Consider the following 18,137-nt stretch of genomic DNA (forward strand, 5'->3'; position numbering starts at 1 on the left):
AATGGCTGCTCAATAAAGTAAGACCTTTTTCTTTTCTTTTCTTTTTTGACTGAGCACAGGGGACTTTACTAATAGGACATGACCAGGTGGAGCTCCCTAGGCCCCTCCCTTTTCAGGTGGTCTGCGTGGAAATTGTGAAGAGGGGACATCCTCAGTGTTGTGAGGTCTGAGTGCAGCAGGGACTCCCCAGCAGCTGGGGGCCTCTCTCTTCCTCTTGTACTCTCGCTGGGGCTGGTGGTCCGGGGGCCTTACTCCTTGGAAGCCATGTGGGCCATGAGGTCCACCACCCTGTTGCTATAGCCAAATTCATTGTCATACCAGGAAATGAGCTTGACAAAGTGGTCGTTGAGGGTAATGCCAGCCCCAGCATCAAAGGTGGAAGACTGTGTGTCACTGTTGAAGCCGGAGGAGACAATCTGGTGCTCAGTGTAGCCCAGGATGCCCTTGATAGGGTCCTCTCAAGCCTGCTTCACCCCCTTCTTGATGTCATCATATTTGGCAGGTTTTCCAGATGGCAGGTCAGGTCCAAGACCAACACCTTGGCGGTGGGAACACGGGAGGCCATGCCAGTGAGCTTCTTGTTCAGCTCAGGGATGACCTTGACCATTGCCTTAGCAGTGCTAGTAGATGCAGGTATGATGTTCTGGAGAGCCCTGTGGCCATCAGGCCACAGTTTCCTGGAAGGGCCATCCACAGTTTTCTGGGTGGTAGTGATGACATGGACTGTCATCATGAGTCTTTCCACAATACCAGAGTTGTCATGGATGACCTTGGCCAGGGGCGCTAAGCAGTTGGTGGTACAGGAGGCGTTGCCGATGATCTTAAGGCTGTTGTCATACTTCTCATAATTCACTTTCATCATGAACATGATGGCTTCAGTAGAGGGGCAGAGATCATGACCCTTTTGGCTCCCCTCTGCAAATGAGCCCCAGCCTTCTCCATGGTGGTGAAGATGCTGGTGGACTCCGTAACGTACTCAGTGCCAGTATCACCCCATTTGATTTTGGTGAGATCTTACTCCTGGAAGATGGTGATGGGATTTCCATTGATGACAAGCTTCCCATTCTCAGCCTTGACGGTGCCATGGAACTTGCCATGGGTGGAATCATACTGGAGCGTGTAGGCCAGGTAGTTGAGGTTAATGAAGGGGTAATTGATGGCAACAATATCCACTTTACCAGAGTTAAAAGCAGCCCTAGTGACCAGGCACCCAGTATAGCCAAATTTGTTGACTCCGGCCTTCACCTTCACCACTGTGTCTCAGGGATGTGGCAGGCACTGTGCTGCACAAGAAAATGCGGCTGTCTCTAATGGGAGAAGGGAGCCAAAATAGGGCTTATTCTATGCTTCTGAGAACTGAATCCTGGCCTCACTTATTTCTCTAATGCTGTCTCCTCTGACTGAAAATAACAAACAGAAAGCCCTTATCCAGTCACACAAATACAATCATCATTCATGCCTTTGCTGCAGAATGTATCTGTCACTCTTAATTAAGTTGTGATAATAATTTTATTGTTTACTATTTATTGAGGACTTACATTGTACCAGAGTTTGTTCTAAGCGCTTTATGTGGACCTATTTTATAGATAAAAGAGCTGAAGTTTAGAGAAATAGTTTGCCCAGCATCATACATTCTGTAAGTGGGGTTGCTAAGATTTGAACTCTCGGCATTCTAATACAAGCCTGAGTTTTTAGCCATGATACATATTGCTACCTGCTTATTTCTCACATTGAAGAATGGAAAGGATCACACTGACACTGCAAACCTAACATATACATCTTGTTTCCAGGAGGCAATAAGATAAATTGCATGGAAGGTCTGTTGGGAGGAATTTGGATGTTGTTACTGTCCCTTACCCTGAAGGCAATTATAAGGTCTTTTGAGCCCAGAGCTTGGTAATAGTTGCCAGTGTTGATAAGCCAAAGGTGGGGTATTTTCCTTTTTCCTCTGTTAAAGATCAATTCACTTCTTTCATGTTTTCTTTTTAGTTGATGATAAAGGAGAAGAATAAAAGGATAACAGATGTGAATACTTAATCATGTTGCTTAATATTATGGAGTGACATAAAAATATGGTTTGCTTTATCTAGACAGATGTGGTTTTATAAAATAATCATGGTCTTTTTGTTTGCCATGTAGAATAATTATGCACAAAATGGGAGTGTACATTCTGGAAAGGTCATCTTGACTTTTAAAGGGTTTCTTTAGGCACTTCATGATTGTCACTTTCTGATCAGTATGGGACAAGTTGGGATACATAAAACTTTATTCTGTGTTAAAGGAATATTTCAAAGATTCCATGTTTAATGAAATAAAGTATTGCCTAGAAATTAGAGAGTTGTGGTTACTTGCACTAATTCATTCTGAAGTTTTCTGAATGCTCTTTAAAAAATCTGTAGCTCTTTCTTAGTTTCTTATTTCTTTCAGATATCAAGAAATGCAGATTTCCAATGCACTTAGCTTATGCTCAATATTGAGTGAAATAATTAATTTAGCATGTCCATGATGATACTAAATTAGTAATTCAGGGTAGTTAAAATTGCAGTGGATGCTGAACTGATCCAAGAAACAGTTTCAACCTTGTGAACTGGTTTGGAATTAGTAGTCTATCATTAAATAGTAATTAAACATCAAAGGCTTGAAATGGCCCATTATGTGCAACAGACAGTTTGTGTGTTAGAATAAGACACTTGAATTAATAAATATTTCATAATTTTATATAGCAATCGTGTGGTGATAAACAGTATAATTATTTTATTTTTTATGAGTTCATTGTCTACATTTTATATTTTACATAGTAGTTATGGAGAAATTGCCTACTCTGTGATGATAAACAGAAGACTTTTTATTATTTTTAAACTCATTTTCTAAAAAGATAACACAAAATTGGTTTATTTTATTTTATTTATTTATTTTTGAGACAAGGTCTCACTCTGTTGCCCAGGCTGAAATGCAATGGCTCAATCTTGGCTCGCTGCAACCTCCACCTCACAGGCTCTAGTGATCCTCCCACCTCAGCCTCCCAAGTAGCTAGGACTACAAATGCACCACTATACTCAGCTAATTAATTTTTTTTTTTTTTTGGAGAGACAAGGTCTCACTATATTGTCCAGGCTGGTCTCAAACTCCCGGGCCCAAGCGATCCTCTCATCTCGGCCTCCCAAAGTGCTGGAATTACAGGCATGAGCCACCATGCCCGGCTAATTTTCTTTTAAATCCCTATACAGAATGTACTTTGAATATGGATTTTGTTTTTGTAACTCATATTTGAAAAATGTCTCTTTTAAAAAATCATTCAAATATTGAAAGTATTTGAGATTGTTTAACCTAAATCGGGAATTTGTTTTAACATTTGTTATCAGTCATCTGAAGCCACAATACTTGGTTTTTAGAGCCATTTCACTTTATGATGTGAACATGCATGATGCAGGCAAGGAAGAGTAACATTTCATACTATGTGCAAAATTGTCAAACTTTGTATCTTTGGTATGTGGGAGGCTGGGGAAGTGAAAAATGAATCTGTTTTATTAGGGGCAGTGGTATATCATGGTGTATGGGTCATCATTGTGAATTACAGGGAAAGTGGCATAGCATTTGGGATTGATCCACCTGCCACCAGTAAATCTTGGCCCAAATCAAATCCAAATAGCACAGGAATTAAGATAGTTAACATTTGGCAGGGCATGGTGGCTCACGCCTGTAATCCCAGCACTTTGGGAGGCTGAGGTGGGCAGATCATGAGGTCAGGAGATCGAGACATCCTGGCTAACATGGTGAAACCCCCTCTCTACTAAAAAAATATACAAAAAATTAGCTGGGCATGGTGGCATGCACCTGTAGTCCCAGCTACTTGGGAAGGTGAGGCAGAAGAATTGCTTGAACCTGGGAGGGGGAGGTTGCAGTTATTCGAGATCGCGCCACTGGACTCCAGCCTGGGCGACAGAGTGAGACTCCATCTCAAAAAAAAAAAAAAAAAAAAAAAAAGCTAACATTTATCAATGGTTAATTATGTACCTGGCACACTTCTAAGTGTTTAAAGTGTATTAAATCATTAATCCTCACAAAAACCTTTAAAAATAAATACTGTTATTAATTAGATACCAGCAGGGGTGAGCATTGTATAGAGGAGCAAACAGGTATGGAGTGGTTGAGTAGCTTGCTACACAACTAGAAAGTGGCGGTGCTGAAATTGAACTCGGGTAGTTTGGCTACCCAGTCAGCACTCCTAACTATTTTATTAAATAAATATCTCCCTCGGGACTTTGATTGAGGTCTAAGTCATAGAAATAGTCTGTTTTCCTGAATTTTTCTTCGTTAAGATGAAAGTTCTAACTTCCTGCCAGTAAATGTCTAATTTATCTGGAATTTATATCTTCAGGATATTCGAGTCTTAGAGTTTGTGTTATTGTCCCAGTGGTCAGTCTAATGTTGAGCTTAAGTCATTTATGAATTCAGTCCTTTTGTTTTTATGAAGATGTAGGAAATATTCTATGGCTTTCTTTTCTTTTTCTTTTTGTAGAGACGGAGTCTCGCTCTGTTGCCCAGGCTGGAGTGCAGTAGCGCGATCTCCGCTCACTACAACCTCAGCTTCCGGGTTTCAAACAATTCTCCTGCCTCAGCCTCCCGAGTAGCTGGGACTACAGGCGCTTGCCGCCATGCCCAGCTAAAGAAAATATTCTATGGCTTTCCTGTGGGTTGCTCCTAAGCTTCCTCCAAGATATTTCTTCTGTCTTTCTCCTCTTTCCAGATGCACAGTCACCCATCTAGCTTGGGCTCTCTTTAGCCTCCTCCATGGTAGTCCTAACTCTAGTCTCCTTACAATTTATTTTCTAGATTAACTTAAGCAATGTTCTGATCACAAACTTTACTATTGTCTCTCCATTTATCATTATATACAATCCAAGTCCCTTAATGTGATAGCCCAAAGTCTTGTTGTTCTGGATCTACCTTTCTTATCTTAAAATTCTTAATCATCATGGAAGCTAACACTTATTGAGCACTTACTATATAACAAGCACTGTGCTTACTTCGAAACATACAAAGATGAATAATAGAACATACTTTCTCCCTTTGTGATTATCACAGGGATTATCTCACTTAATCTTTGTGGAAACCATATGAGCTGTATAATATTATTAACTCCATTTTAATGAAGAGGAAACCAAGGCTTGAAGAGTTTATGTAACTTATTCAAGGTCACAAGAGAACCATGTGGTAGAGCTGGGATTCACACCCTCACTTTTAAGCCCTATACAATACTCCCCATGTCAAAAATTTTCTAACCCTAACCCATCCTTAGACGTATGGGGCTACTCACCACTCCCTTTATATCCCTCACTTTTTTCTCTTCATTATCCTGTTTTATGTCATTTTATCCTCCTTGTATGTAGGTCTCAATTTTTTTCCTTATTTCTGCCTATTGAGTTAACAACTGCCTTCAACCTGTGGATATGATTGACCTCTCCCACCACAGAACCAAAGCTTCATTTATTTTCTGAACTCTCATAGTGCTATAACCTTGTGTACTGGTTATACAGACTATATGATGAGCTTTATCGAGTGCTAAAATTTTTTTTAGGAATAAAAGCTTCTAATTATGTATCATAAGTAAGTTCTCAGAGAAGCTGATTCAGACTTTCCACCAAAGAGTTGTGCTGGTACAGAAAACATAAACATCAACCACATTTTAGCACAATTTTCATCATTCTCTTGTGGTTTGACTTTTCTGATGATGTCTAAACTTAGACAAAAAAGGAAACCCCGCCTTATATGGATGACATGGAATGGAAAAGAAGCTCCATGGCTTTCCTGTTTCGCTGGTGGGTTTGACCTTTTCCACACGTGCATTTGCTTTGAATTCCTCCTAAGTTAGGTGCTACGTGAATACAAGTTATAATTAACATGCTTTCTTTGGGTCTCCTTGAACAAAATGTTCTCTCTCATGATATGCTATGCATATTTACTTTGAATGAATAATAGTTTTGAATTTGGATTTAGCAGATAATGTGATTGAAATCCATTTTTCTTCTTTGCCTTTAATCTAGGGCTGCAGGATGGGGCCCAAATGTGAAGGGAATAAAACATGAGAGAACCTTGTTTAGCCACAAAATAACCAGGGATAAGAGGTTTAGCTTATAGGCTCTAATCAAACGTGTTATTTTTCATTGAAAACTGGCATATGGTATCACTATGCAGCTGTTAACCAGCTGTTTCCTTTCTATTGGGGTTCTTGTGAGCTCTCTGCTTTAAATGTATGTGTTGCTTGGGATCCTGAAGGATAAAATAGTACTTGTAGGTTCAAGGTAGTGGTTGGAATGGTTGTTTGTATGTTTTTAGATTTTTTAGTTTAATGCAACATGTTTAAAATGTTTTCTTCTAATTGCTATTGTGAATATGTAAATGTTTATTTAATCATGCTCAAGTGAGAGAAGATATAGAAACAATTCATAGGCTAATTCAAACCATGTTTTTCCCTCTCTAATCTGCCAAGCCTGTATGATTGTCTCAGTTCTCCATTTAGCACCGAAGTTAGTTTTGAACCCTGAAAAAAGAGACATTTATATACTTAATTATTTACATATAATAATAAATATCGTGGTCATGTAATGGCTACTTCAGTCATTTTATTTCTGGAATTTGTTCCTTCCAGTGAGTTCTTGGTCTCGCTGACTTCAAGAATGAAGCCACGGACCCTCGCGGTGAGTGTTACAGTTCTTAAAGATGGTGTGTCCGGAGTTCGTTCCTTCAGATGTTCAGATGTGTCCAGAGTTTCTTCCTTCTGGTGGGTTTGTGGTCTTGCTGACTTCAGGAGTGAAGCCACAGACCTTTGCAGTGAGTGTTACAGCTCTTAAAGGTGGTGCGTCCGGACTTGTTCATTCCTCCCGGTGGTTCGTGATCTTGCTGACTTCAGGAGTGAAGCCACAGACCTTTGTAGTGAGTGTTACAGCTCTTAAAGATGGCATGTCCAGGGTTGTTTGTCCCTCCCAGTGGGTTCGTGATCTCGCTGGCTTCAGGAGTGAAGCTGCAGACCTTCGCAGTGAATGTTACAGCTCATGAAGTTAGTGCGGACCCAAAGAGTGAATAGCAGCAAGATTTATTGCAAAGAGCGAAAGAACAAAGCTTCCACGGCGTGGAAGGGGACCCCAGCGGGTTGCCAGGGCTGGCTCAGGTGGCCAGCTTTTAGTCCCTTATTTGGCCCTGCCCACATCGTGCTGATTCGTCCATTTTACAGAGCACTGATTGGTCCGTTTTTACTGAGTGCTGATTGGTGCATTTACAAACCTTTAGCTAGACACAGAGAACTGATTGGTGCATTTTTACAGAGTACTGATTGGTTCATTTACAATCCTTTAGCTAGACACAGAGTGTTGATTGGTGCGTTTACAATCCTTTCACTAGGCAGAAAAGTTCTCCAAGTCTCCAGCCGACCCAGAAGCCCAGCCGGCTTCACCTCTCAATTTCATGCCTTCACTGCCCGATGACAGAGTTTCAGCAACAGAAGAAAATCTTTTGGTTTGTCACAGTGTGTATGGTCTGGGGTCAGATATGTCAAAGAATTGTAAACAAAGGCCTGTAGACAGTATATCGGTGCTATGGTTTGAATGTGTCCTCCAAAGTTCATTTGTTGGAATCTTAATTCTCAATGCCATAGGTTTGAGAGGTGGGACTTTTAAGAAATGGTTAGGTTATAAGACCACATCTGGTCTCATGAATGGATTAATGCCATTAGTGCAGAAGTGAATTAGTTGTCACAGGAGTGAGTTCCTGATACATGGATAAATTTGGTCCCCTTCTTCCCCCTCTGTCATGCTCTTTTGCCCTCCTGTCTTCTGCCATGAGATTACACAGCAAGAGGGCCCTCATAAGATACAGCCCCTTAATTTTGGACTTCCCAGCCTGAGCCAAATACATTTGTGAGCCAAATACATTTCTTTCTTTATAAATTACCCGGTCTTAGGTATTTTGTTAGAGCAGCATAAAACAGACTAAGACAATTAGAATTCCTACTAAGGATTCACATGGTATGGAGTTTAAACATAATGGAATATGTTTATGTTATCCTTTTTATTATTAGAAGGTTGGTTGAGATTTTATTATTACAAGGTTGAGATTAGGAAAATAATACCTAACACTTATAACAGTTAGTACACACTAAGTTTTCTACATGTATTAATTTATTTAACCTTCTTGATAAGTACTGTTAACATCTTTGTTTTATAGGTAAACTGAGACAAAAAATGTTAAGAAAAGTGTACATAGTTACACAAGTTGTAATAATCAGAGAAGGATTTAGATGTAGGTAGATTAGCTCTTTACTCTGTACTAGACTGCCTTGAGTTTTTGCAAGGAGTTAATAATTAATCAGATTACTAATTTCAGAAGTAGTCCAGTGGCATGTGCCTCTATAATTCCTGTGTTTGGTATGTTTGATTGACTTCCCCTAAACTTTTAGAACTCTTTTTCATGATTCCTAGGGAGCACCAGTGTGGGGGCAGCAAAGCTTCTATCTAGAGGATCAGTTAAGTCAAGATAAGGACTTTACAGTAGGTGTATTAGGATCTATCAGGGTATACTAGTCAATGTCAACCAAATGCAGAGTGAGTTGAGCTGGGATTACTATATCAAGCTCCAACAATTCAAAGTTTTCATAGGGATCTCTCTTTTCTGAAACCAAGTATAAAACTCTCATACCTTCTCATGTGAATTTATGTTAAATTTCAGAGTATTCAAAGATTTTCTCACCCTAATGTTCCCTTGAATTAACTAGATCAAACTGCTGAGCTCATAGGAGGGGCTTCTGAAATATGTTTGCTTGTTTGCTTTTGGATAGATGGATAAGTGGATAATTGAGAGAAAGAAAAATAAAATTCATATTAATAAAATTGTAACTTGCCGTGTTTCATTTTGTTACCAGGAAGTAATAGCAGTCTTTAAATGACTTAGTCTTCCTTCAAGGCATTGTCTCCTGCTAAGCCTCAATAGACAGGTAGGGAAGAGAAGCTATTGAGAGAGGGAGTGCTGTCTAGATAGTTTTCTTTTTTCTTCCTGACCACAATTAGCACAGAATACGGAATCACTTAATCTCCATGTTATCTTTGGTGGGGGCCAGGAATATAAGGAGAAACAGAAGCTGAAATAACACCACCACCACCAACACAGAGAAGCTAAAATGAAATTACTGAGTTAATGACTGAGTCCTCTATAACAGCAACTTAATATATTGGCTGTGTAGGCCTTGTTATTAAATTGTGGTTCCAGTGAGTATCTTAGAGCAAATAACTACAGCAAGAGTACTGTTAAATTGTTAGCAAACCAATAAATCCATACCTGCCAGTTAAGGGCAAAAGATACCTAATTTACACATTTAAGATGTATACATGCTACATTCGGCTTCAGAGCACTGGTTTCCTTGGATTTAAAGTGCATTTGTACATTAACTAGAAAAAATTGGTAGACTTTAACAATAGAGTGAAATACTCAAACCTGGGAAGAAATCAGTAGGCTTTAACTATAAGTTTAAAGAGCCAAAACAAGCCACCAAATGAAAAAGTGAAAGCTCATATGTGCTTTACACATAGCAGACATGCTAGAAATAATTGAGTAAATGTTGATGGACATGAATAGGTGGAGATAAAACTATGAATTAATGGCACCAAATCTCAGGTTCTACTTGGGGAACGAGGATCTGCCATCTGGGGAGGTAAAGTGAGCTAGTAAAATGACATGATCAACTATTGCTAGGATAAGCTATTTAGTCAGAACACTAGCTAAGGTCTCAACTAAGGAGAATGAGTAAGTGCTAGTCATATTTAAAGACTCAGAGATCAACAGAAGCAAACTCCTTTATTATTTATTTATTATTATTATTAGGGATCTCACTCTGTCGCCCAGGCTGGAGTGCAGTGGAATGAGTATAGCTTACTGCAGTCTTGAACCCCTGGGCTCAAATGATCTTCCCACTTCAGCCTCTCGAGTAGGGTGTAAGCCATCGTGTCCAGTGCAAAGTCCTTTATAAGGTGGCATACTTGCCTTGGGTAAAGACAAAGATGACCCAGTGTTATCCAGTAGATCCAGATGTTTTGCTATCAAGATCAAGAAAGTAGGTAAGGCAAAAGAACGGGCCCAGTCAGAACAGAGCACAGGGGCAGCCCTTGGGAGAAAAGTGGGACTAAACAGCATTTGGGATCAGAAAATCATTTTAATATGATGATTCAGGGTATTTTACTAGCCCACTTTCAAATTCTTTTCACTTAATCATTAAAAAGACTCCTAAGGCTGGTGATTCAGAGAACTCACAAACTCTAAATTGCATGTACAAAAGGATAAATGTAAAATTTTGCACTTAGCTTAAGAAACAAGTGGATGATGGGTAGGGAGAACAAGCTCAATCACACTTTGCAGGAAAATAAAACAAAACAGAACATTGCATTAGGAGTTTTAAAATTTAATCTCAACTGCCACAAGTCAACCGTGTGACTTTTGGCACAAGATCTTTTAAAATCTTAATTTCCTTATCTGAGAAAGAGGATGTTGGAAGAAGATCGTCTTTGAGGTTCTTCCTGGATTTAATTTTATAGTTCTGTGGCATCAGGTTTTCTTTTAAGTACCAATTCATATGAAGCAATGCTGTGGCATTTGATGCCAAGAATCTAATTCATTAGGAGAAATACAGATACTAGATTATCCTACTATATTTAGTGTAGTCGCTTCATTTGGCTGGACAATCAAGTTATGGTTGCCATATATTTTGAAGGATATTAAAAAAATTATAGGAGATCTAGAGGAGGTTGACTGAGGTGGTTATCATTCTAGAAACAATAGTGTAGAAGAAATCATGAGATGAACTAGGGTTCATTAGCCCAGGCCAGAGAAGAAGGGGCACCCCGTAACTTTCTTCCAGTATCCCCTTTCATAGCTCTAGGTGGAAAGCTGTAGCAAGATTTTCCCTAAAGGCTACATAAAAAGAGATAAAAAGACAAGCCTTCAAATAATTGCAGTATTCCAGTAGTAAACTGGATTGCTTTGTGAGGAAATGATTTCCCTCACAAGGATGATGTTCAGGCAAAAGTTGAAAGACCATCTCTGCGGGGAAAGCTGGATTTGATGATCTTGAGGGTCCCAGGCACTCACAGGTGCTTCCATCCTGTGATTTGCTCAGTCTTGACATTAGTTTTGAAATTAAAATAAAAACAAATTTATGTGCTAATATCAGAAATGATAAAATTTTATGGCAAACTATTTTCTGATTAATCAGAAATAAAATATTATAATTGTCAAAACTCAGACAATTTCATTTAGTTCTAAATAAAGAACTATTGAAAACAGCAACATGATCTGGAGGTTTTTACAGTTCCTCCTGCTCCTTGGCGTGTTTATCCTTCAAGAGCATTTCTCTGAGTGTATTTCTTTCACATCTAATTCTGTCTTGGTGCCTGCTTCTTAGAGAATCTGAATTGACCTAGTAATAAACACACAATAAATATTAGCAATTTTCTCTTACTCTTTCCTCTGTGACTCAAAATCAATTTGTTTTCTTCCTGTGAATAGTTTGTTTACTGTTGGTGGATATAGAATTAAAGTGAGTTAGAATTTTATGTTGTTTTTCCTAACGGAACCATGGAAACGTTCTTGCTGTTTGATAGTTACAAAATGCCTCCTGATTTTAGGCGGATAGTAACAATTTAGAATTGTATTGTAAACAGCATTTGGGACCAGAAAATCATTTTAATATGATGATTCACGGTATTTTACTAGTAAAAATACTTAATATCACTTAGTATTTAGACTTCACATCTAACTGGACTAGATGACTATTTATGTGTAGACAGGACTTAGAGGCGAACAGCAGGAGGAAATGTAGAAAGTCAAACACCCGGCTAGGGAAAAGTCCTTACACTGTCTGGATTTGGTGTCAGCCTCCCCTCTGTCTCCACCACTAGCATTTCCAGCCAATGCATCCCCGATTATTCAAAGCCAAGCATTTCCTGCAAAGTAGCAGGAGGGATAGGAAATAGCATGTGCTTCCTGGTCTGGGAGGTGGCACAGGACTGCGGGGCAGCCAGTAATAGCAAACACTTAAAGCGGGAAAGGATTTGGTGACCTTGTGAACAGAACTTTGCTTTTCAGCAGAATGACACAATCATCTGTAGCATTTTAGTCTGGATTTAAATCATAACTACTGAGAACACACTCAATGTAGAATCTTTGCTTTTGGGGCACCAGTGTAATAAGGTAGACAGGACTGATACTGACTTATGCAGGGGAGAGAAACAAAGATACACCCAGCCCTTCCGGAGCATGGGGTGCCCTTGGTGGAAATAAGCAAACATTTTTTTTTGCCCTGGGGTCAGTTAAGGTCGTGCAGGAATCACTTCATTGAGAAGGAGGGTCTTGAAGAGAGTCCAAGAGAAAAAGCATAAAGTTATGCTTTGAGTGGAGGGAAGGGTGTAATCATTCCAGTTAAAGGGAATTGCTGTCGATCATAGCTCTGAAGCAGAGAGAATAATTTGTTAACCGGGGCCATGAACTTGGGTTTACCTTTGAAGTTCTTAAACACGGTATAAAGCTGCATATTTTAAGAAGTAGAGTGAGCCTTAAATATTTAAATTATTTAAATGTGTATCTCTCTCATAGGGCATGGGAAGAGGACCACAGTTTCTGTGGCCTCCCTAAGATGGCCTGCCACCTCTCCTGATGCTGGTGACTTCTTGTGATGGTGGGACAATATTAAGTGTTTGAAAAAGGAAGAAGTTCTTATTCCCAAGTGAGAGACCATATAAACATAGAAATTAAAGACAAGGGATTTGGATGAGGTGTGGATATGAATTACAGTTTTATTTCTTGCTAGTCATGTCACCCTGGGAGAGTTACTTAATCTTACTGAGCTTCAGTTTCCTTATGTAAAGGAATGGTGACAATATTAGCTCCTATCACAAAGGATTTTTGTGAGAATTCAGTGAGATGTGCCATGTACATGTTTAGCACACAGTGCCAGAAATATTTTATGGGAGCACAGATTCAAAAATGACTAATTAGACCAGTTACTGAGGCGTCTCAGTGCAACAGCTGTGTTTATTATTGAATTGCTTGCAAAAATGGGCACACATGCTTTTTAAAATTTTTTATTAAAAGTTAGTAATTTATGATGGCTTTATTAAAATACATGACTAGTATAACTGGCTTTTATCACATAGAACAGTTTATGTTTTCATTAGTGAGAGAAAAAGAAAAAGAAGATTTCCTGCCTCCTGAATTAGAGCTATCATCTGTTAAAAATATTTATGACTAAGAAACAAAAGATAATTGTTTTTACAGGATAGGGGCTCAATATATAATTACAAAATAAATAGATTCACCTATTTATTAAATAAATATTTGTTTTAAATAATGATAAGTGCTATAAAAAACAAAATAGGGGGATATGATAGGTATTGGGCTGTGTGTGTTTGTAGATATTGTAGTGCTCTGAAATTTAGATTGGGCACTAGTCTTAATATCTAAATTCCAAAATTACTTGAAAATTGCAACTTCTGTTAAGTGTGCTCAACCTAAAAATTTCCAGGTTTATGATAACATTCAAGTTTAAATTCAACATAATTGCAAAAAGTTGTATTTTGTTTATTTTCAGAGTTTATGAACTTTTTCTGATGTTTTCCTAATATATGAAAATGAAATTGGGAAAAAAAGTTACTTTCAGTAATTGGACCTACATCCTTCAGCGTGGATTTGTTTCCCACTTTGGCTAATGTTTCATTGACCTCTACAAGGCTGGCATTTCTAGAATACCAACCGAGTAAATTTTAGACTTTCCACAGTTGATTTTTGTTGATGCTATCAGAAACTGTCAAGAACTCATTTGATAATTATAAGTTTTTGTGTTTGTATAGTAGTTAATTTGCAATCATGTGCTGTTTTGTTGAATGTTTGAAGTTGGCTTGCTATTGATATCCTTTTCTAGAATGCATTTTCCAGATAGAATAGAATACATCCCTGAGTTCTCAGGTTTATTTGCTCATTTTAAAATAATTTATCAAGTGCCTATCATGTGCTACATGGTTCTAGTATTAAATTGAACCCCATGCCACTTTGGATATTCTATCCTTTTTAGCTCAAAAGTCAGAAATTTGATATAGTTCAACTTATTCAAAAACAAGTTCCCCTTTAAAGAGCTTTCAATCTAATATAAGGTTTTAGGTGTATAACAAAAGAATGCCTCTACAAATTTTTATACTTAATTAAAAATTTTGTGCCCATGGAAATCTAAAATTCTGTAGGTCAGAACTATTTCTGTATAATGAAATATACAATGAAAATATTTCGGTATAATGAAGTTATTTCCCTGATGCAAGCTTTCATTTAGAAGAGTTTGTTTTCTGCATGAAGCATCCAAAGTAATAGGTGATTTCTTCATCCTTGCGCCGTATCATCAAGAATTACTTATTTGTCCATTTTATTGTGATTTTTAAAGCTAATTTAGAATCAAAACTGAAGTGAAGTTGAACAGTAGCCCAGTTTTGTTCCTGCTTGGAAGAAGTAATTAATCTTTAACTTCCCGTATTTCTACCTACTCTCTTTCAAAAGCACAAATAATTTTCCTTACCAGAAACCTCCTAAATTTCGTAGCATTCACAGTATACACTGACATGATGTAGGAGAGGTGACAAGTTATGTGCTTGAATTCAGAGGTTTTCCCCCGTTCTTTTTGATTTAATGCCTGAAAAGAGTAGTGGCATATGGACTCTGTTCTTACTCAAAGCCCAGTTACGGTATGATTCCTGGCAGAAATGTTCACCATTATACAAGTCCACAAAGGGCTTTGAATTATTGACCCTACTCAGTAAACTTAAGAGAGCTCCTTGTTGTTGTTGTTCCCACTGGGGAAGGGGGAGCACAGGCAAGGTAGTGGAAGGCATGAAAAAGGAAAGCAAGGAGAGATGAATATGCAAAATACTGTTATTTTAAACCCTCTTGTTTTAGTTTACATTCAAGGAATTGTAATGTAATGGAGAGAGCACAGAATTAAAAACTAAAATGATGGGATTCCAAGCAGGCTAAACTTAAAGTACCTTCCTCACCACAAGGCTACCTGCCTCTGTACCCATTGTTTCCCCCTCCCATTGTGGTTGGAGGTGACACTCCTTGCCATTGGGCCAATCCTCTTATCAACATCAGAAGCCCATTTCTTTCTTATCATGTTTTTATCATCCTCCTTCTCTTCTATATCTTCTCCTTCTCTCTTTCTACTGGATTTTCCTCATCAGCGTTTAAGTATATAGAACTCTTTTAATTTATAAACATCTCTTTATCCTATTTTCCCCTCCTGTTACCACCCTAATTCTCTCCGTCTTTACCTGTGCATAAGAAGTAGCACAGCAAGGCAACACTTGTCTTTACTCAACGGCTCCATTTCCTTAGCTCTCATTCATTAATTAATCTTCCTCTGAAAGGGCTAAACCAAAGTTATCAATCATCTCCCTGAAGCTAAGTTCGACAAACATTAATAAGTTTCTTATCACTTACCCTCTTATCAAAGCACAACAAAGCTGACCATGCCACTCCAGTAGATCCTCCACTGACTTGGTTTCCATAATACTAGACCCTTTTGGATTGTCTACTGCCTCTTCAGTTGCTCCTTCTCCTTCTTCATTTACCAGCCAGTGCTCCTCCATCTGATCTGAAATGCTGGACTTCTTCAAGCTTCAATCTTCGGCTCTCTTTTCTTCTCCTTAGACCAAGATTTCTCAATAGTTTTTGGGTCTTAAAGAATCCTTGACAAAAAATTATTGCTATAACTTCCAGTATATCAGCATGATCAGTAAGTTGCAGACATAATAAACTAAAAATACTATTAATACGCTTTTGGAGATAGAATGACAGTTTTCTATGGATATGTTTATTTTGGCTAATATTATCAGCCCACTCATTTTGTGTGGTTCTTCTCCCACTAAGGATATCAACTTGAATGTAAGTCAATAGTATGAGTAGCGCAAACTTTAGTTTTTCTTTTTTTTCTAAATTAAAATTTCTTCTGGATTTTTTAAACCTTATCCAAGTAGACTTAAAATTCTTATTACAAATGTCTACTATGTAATTAGTATGTAATCCCAACACTTTAGAAGGCTGAGAAAGGAGGATCATTTGAGGCCAGGAGTTGAAAACCAGCCTGGTCAACATAGTGAGACCTTGTCTCTACAAAATAAAAAAAAATTAGCCAGATATGGTAGAACTTGCTTGTAGTCCCAACTACTCAGGAGGCTAAGGCAGAAGATCACTTAAGCCTAGGAATTTGGGGCTGCAGTGAGCTATGATTGTGCCACCACACTCCAGCCTGGGTGACAGAGCAAGAGTCCATCTAAAAAAAAAAAAAACACCAAAAAAGGACCAAAAACCTCCCCAAACCCATAAATTATACTGTAAAAAATGCTAACATGGTATGGTATGTGGTACATGGTGAATGGCAAGAGTGCTTTTTCACTATTTACAACTAAAGATGACTTGTTAGCTAACCTTTCCTGAAAAAAGAAAGGCAATAAGCTTAGCTTGTCTTTTAAAAATTTAATTCCTTTATTTTCATTAATTCTTAAAACCCATGGGTTAACATAATAAATTTCTGTTAATAAATAACTGGCTTAAGCCAAAATAATTTTTAAATTGTATTTACTTAGAAGCATTCAAAATGTCAACAACATGGCTGCAACTCTGTTTTTTTTTTTTTACAATTATAGAATTGTATTCAGTTATCAAAACAACAATTATTTTGTATAAACTGCATCAGAGACAACTGAAGATGAAAGAACTACCACCTCCACATATAACTAATTTGTGCAGTGCACCAAAAAGAACCTGTTTAAATTTCCATGCCAATTTACAACCCCCATACTGTACCAGGTAAGGTTAGTGGCTATTGAAAATACTACCTGGACAGGGCTATCTAAAGACACATTGGATAGTGTGCTAACTATATAAAAAAAGACACTGTACAATTTAAAAACAAATTTTATACAGCCTTACATTTCAATTTGTTTCTTTAAAAAGAGTCAGTTTTGTACAGGGGAGTTAAATGCTTTTAAGACAAGAAAAACACTGCACTAGAACCAACTTATTAACATTGTCATTATCTCCTCCTCCTTCTCCTCTTCCTCCTCCTTCTTCCTTCTTCTTCTCCCTCTTCATCTTCATCTTCTTCATCTTTTTCCTTCTCATCTTCATCTTCCTCCTCTTCCTTCTTGTTCTTACTCCCTTTTTTTTTTTTTTTTTTTTTTTGGCTACATCAGTCTTTCCTTTAGCTTAGTGTGCAGCAATATTCTTTGGGTATTTTTCCTTCAGCCTTGCATCCTTCTTTTTATAAGGCTGCCTGTCATCTGCAGCAGTGTCATTCCATGTCTCTCCCAGTTTCTTTGCAACAATGGATAGGCTGGGATGTTCTCTTGATTTTTGGGTGATACTCAGAAAAGAGTGAGGCCGAAGGAGGCCTCTTGGGTGCATTGGCATCTTTGAACTTCTTTTTTCTTTCTTCTTTAGGAGGGATATGGGTTTCATTTCTCTTTTGTAATGAGTATTGTCTACCTTTGCCGTGTCTTCAAATTTTTCTTTCTTCTTGGCAGACATGGTCTTCCACCTCTCTGGGCACTTCTTAGAAAACTCTGAGAAATTGGCTGAACATTTGGGTGCTTCTTCTTCTGCTCCTCCAAGCAAGTTTGCACAAAGAATGCTGTGAAGATATTTTGCCTCTTGGCTTCTTAGGCTCTCCTTTGCCCAAGTTTAATTAGGATTTTCCTCAGTGAGGCATAGAATTATCCAGAATCACCCAGTACCCATCTGGTTCTCACTTGCCCTGGCATTGTCTTTATGGAGCTCAATGTACTGCAACTGAGATTTACTTTTTTAAAGGTAAACTTGATAGCTTTAATTAAATAAAATTTGTCAGTTGAATTTAATTAATATTATTTACAACACAAAGATTTATTGGGAATGCTGAATAGTAAACCTCTTAAAATAATAGGTCAAAGTAGTGGAAATAAAAATACAACTTAGGACATATATAAAAGTCAAAGTCTTTAGTTTAAAGCTGTAACAAATCATTTTCTTTGTGAGTGACATGATTAGGCTCAAATATAGACCTAGAAATTACAAGATTG

The 18,137-nt window shown here is 38.0% G+C and overlaps 1 pseudogene; it reads right to left on the reverse strand.

The window, feature by feature from the left end:
* Window positions 1-212: 212 nt before the first annotated feature.
* On the reverse strand, window positions 213-15,668 carry LOC100458057 (glyceraldehyde-3-phosphate dehydrogenase-like; annotated as a pseudogene).
* Between the last annotated feature and the right edge of the window lie 2,469 nt (window positions 15,669-18,137).

Source organism: Pongo abelii, chromosome 5 (genome assembly GCF_028885655.2).
Source record: "Pongo abelii isolate AG06213 chromosome 5, NHGRI_mPonAbe1-v2.0_pri, whole genome shotgun sequence".
NCBI lineage: Eukaryota > Metazoa > Chordata > Mammalia > Primates > Hominidae > Pongo > Pongo abelii.